At 45.5% G+C, this 3,779-nt stretch overlaps 1 pseudogene across 1 annotated transcript; it reads right to left on the bottom strand.

Annotated features, from left to right (window-relative positions):
* Window positions 1-2: 2 nt before the first annotated feature.
* On the bottom strand, window positions 3-1,699 carry LOC110322066 (annotated as a pseudogene). Its single transcript, XR_002380548.2, has one exon. The product of XR_002380548.2 is annotated as a heat shock protein HSP 90-beta pseudogene (transcript).
* Window positions 1,700-3,779: the final 2,080 nt, after the last annotated feature.

The raw sequence follows: 3,779 nt of genomic DNA, 5'->3' as shown, positions 1-3,779 counted from the left end.
TCCATTTTCTTCTTCTCTTCCTTGTCCTCTGGGAGCTCCAGGCCCTCCTTAGTCACTGAGACCAGGCTCTTGCCATCAAACTCCTTGAGCTGCTGCATGCAGTACTCATCAATAGGCTCAGTCATATACACCACCTCGAAGCCTCGTTTCCGCACACGCTCCACAAAGGCAGAGTTGGCCACTTGCTCTTTGCTCTCACCAGTGATCTCGTAGATGAACTTCTGGGTCTCCTTCATGCGAGACACATACTCTGACAGGGAAGTCATCTCATCTCCAGACTGAGAGGTGTGATAGCGAAGGAGCTCAGAGAGGCGGCGACGGTTAGTGGAATCTTCATGAATTCCAAGCTTTAAATTCTTGGAGAAGGCCTCATAGAACTTCTTGTAGTTCTTGTCTTCAGCCAGCTCCGAGAAGAGCTCCAGGCACTTCTTGATGATGTTCTTGTGGATGACCTTCAGGATCTTGCTCTGCTGCAGCATCTCCCGGGAAATGTTCAGGGGCAAGTCCTCGGAGTCAACCACACTGTGGATAAAGTTGAGGTACTCAGATATCAGCTCGTCACAACTGTCCATGATGAACGCACAATGGACATACAATTTGATGTTGTTGTTCTTCTTCTTGTTCTCAGAAAGGTCAAAGGGAGCTCGCCGGGGAATGAAGAGCAATGCCCTGAATTNCAGCTGACCTTCTACAGAGAAGTGCTTGACTGCCAGGTGGTCCTCCCAGTCATTGGTGAGGCTCTTGTAGAACTCCCCATACTCCTCTCGAGTGATGCCATCCGGATTTCTGGTCCAGATGGGCTTTGTCTTGTTTAGCTCCTCCTGGTCAATGTACTTCTCCTTGATCTTCTTTGTTTTCTTCTTCTTGTCTTTGCCACTGTTGTCTTCCTCGTCAGATCCCACATCTTCAATCTTAGGCTTCTCCTCATCCTCCTTGTCTTCCTCCTCCTTGTTGCCTTTCTCCTCCTTTGCCTCATCATCACTGATCTCCTTCTCCCACTCCTTCTCCAAATAGAGGGTGATGGGATAGCCTATGAACTGCGAGTGTTTCTTCACCACCTCCTTGACCCTCTGCTCCTCTAAGTACTCTGTCTGGTCTTCTTTGAGGTGAAGGATCACTTTGGTACCCCGGCCAATGGGCTCACCGTGGTCTGCTTGGACGGTGAAGGAGCCACCCGCTGACGACACCCAGGCATACTGCTCATCATCACTGTGCTTCGTTACCACAACCACTTTCTCTGCCACTAGATAGGCCGAGTAGAACCCTACACCAAACTGCCCAATCATGGAGATGTCTGCACCAGCCTGTAGAGCCTCCATGAACACCTTCGTGCCAGATTTAGCAATGGTTCCCAAGTTACTAATGAGGTCAGCCTTGGTCATGCCAATGCCGGTGTCCACCAAAGTCCTGAGGGTTGGGGATGATGTCAATTTTCAGCTTTTTCCCACTGTCCAACTTGGAAGGGTCCGTCAGGCTCTCATACTGAATCTTGTCCAGGGCATCTGAAGCATTAGAGATTAACTCTCGGAGGAAAATCTCCTTGTTGGAATAGAAAGTGTTAATGATGAGGGACATGAGCTGGGCAATTTCTGCCTGAAAGGCAAAGGTCTCCACCTCCTCCTCTCCATGGTGCACTTCCTCAGGCATCTTGACGGGAAAGCCGAGTAGTAGTACAGAGCAGGGTGGTGGGCCCGGACCACGCCCGACTTGCACAGCAAGCCAAGGCTGCGCGGGGGTGACTCCCAGCTATATTTTTCTATTCCTTTACTTTTATACATAAAATATTTGTGTGTTTGTGTGTGTGTGTGTGTGTGTGTGTGTGTGTGAGAGAGAGAGAGAGAGAGAGAGAGAGAGAGAGAGAGAGAGAGAGAGAGAGAGAGAGAGAGAGAAGAGAAGAGAAGACAGAGAGACAGGATAGAGACACAGAGAGACAGAGACAGACTCATGTGCCCTAGGTTGCTTCCATCCTTTCAATGTTGCCATGCGTAGTTTATATAGATGCTGGAGTCCAGAGCATCATCATGTTAGGCAGGTACTCTATCAGCTGAGCCAGACCCTCAGCCTCATCCTTTTACTGTACCCCACCTATGTAATTATAGTGATTTGGGGCTTCTTTTAGAGAACTTTTGGTTGGATCTTTTTCTAATCTATTCTGATAGTCTATGGTACTGGGCCACAAAGTCAAAGTCCCGTTCCCATTAAGCCTGTGTTTGACCACTGAGCACACTGAAAGTCTTTTCATTAGGATATTTAGAGCCCCAATGCTTCAGGAGATTGTGTGTGTAGTCAGAGGAAGATCTCGCCTCTTTGTAACTGTATTTATTCATTGTCCTTATTTTCGTCGGTTTTTAAATCTTCCAGTCTCATGTCTTCTCTGTTTTTAGGTTAATATTTTAAGTGACTCAAATTTCTCTCTTTCTCTTAGCATATAATTATAATTCTTTGCAAAATCCCGCCATTGGCCACTTTACAGTGTGCCATTTAATTTTACAGCTAACCTAAGGGCATTTTTTGTGTATGTGTGTGTGTGTGTGTACCCCTGTGTAGCTGGGGGTGCGTTTGATCTCCCGATCTTTCTCTCACTGAGCTCTCTGAGCTGTGGCTGGGACGTTGCTTATACCATCTCAGTACAATTCCAAGCAACACTGTCTCACTGCCCAAGCAAAGCAAATGATTGGGATTTCTCCCTCTCGTCCCTTATAATATTTCAATCTTATATTTTACTTGCTCATTGTTAGGTATCATACCTAGGACAAATGGCTGAGGTGCCTATTTCACATATCAAAGTGGACCAGGCCACCAGGATGCCCTGCATCCCTCAGTTCCTGTTACGGGGCCCTCCTGGCTGCCAAATCTTACCCTACCCCTTACCCTGAAGTCTCCAGCTCAGGGGTTGAGGTGCTCTTCTCTAGATAATCCAACCATTTGGCTGCCTCCTCTCTTTTTCTGTTGGGTCTCCTGGCTGCTGTCACCTGTTCCCCTATCCCCTGCCCCTTCCCCTTTCCTGTCCCCTCACATGGATCAGCTCAGTCTGGACATGCCCATTCTGAGCTCTCCTGAATCTCCCTGTCTCTGCCTCTGACTATGCTCTCCTACGTATCTGTAATCAACCTTCTCCTCCACCGTACCTAGCAGCAGTCATGCCCTTTTCTTTCCCTTCCCTTTTCTTAGTTCTCTCTCTCTTTTTCATTCATCTGATGATGAAACCCAGGACCTTTCTGTTTTATTTCTTTTTTTTTTCCTCATTCACTCATGTCCTTTCTTTTTTATTTCTTTTTTTCCATACACTCAGGAATTAGTTCATGACTGTTGCTATTATTATTTTTAGCAGGCCATTAACTGTCAGATCAGTTCAGAATCACACAATGAAAGGACTTTACTTAACCTCTATTTACTTCTTCCCGAACATTCCTCTTCTTATATAAACCTGAGTGTCTTATTTACATAATTTTATTTCTCACTGAGTACTTTCTTTCACTCTTTTCTGCAGGACAGGTATAGCAGTGAAAATTTCCCTCAGTCATCACCAGAAACATTCCTTATCTCTCTCACTTTGAAGGATCATTTTGATGAATAAAGAATTCTAGCTTGGAGGATTTTGTTATCATTAAAATGTCTCAGTAGAATCTCTTCTTTCCTTTACTGCTTCTGAGGAAGAAATCCAATAGGTTTACTTTATGTATTTTCTATTTCTTATGATCGTTATTTTTATCTTTTCAAAAATGATATTTGTATATATGTGAGTGTGTGAGAATCCGTGTGTGTATGTGCATGTGTGT

Source organism: Mus pahari, chromosome 5 (assembly GCF_900095145.1).
Source record: "Mus pahari chromosome 5, PAHARI_EIJ_v1.1, whole genome shotgun sequence".
NCBI lineage: Eukaryota > Metazoa > Chordata > Mammalia > Rodentia > Muridae > Mus > Mus pahari.
This window is presented reverse-complemented; position numbering and strand designations above follow the sequence as displayed.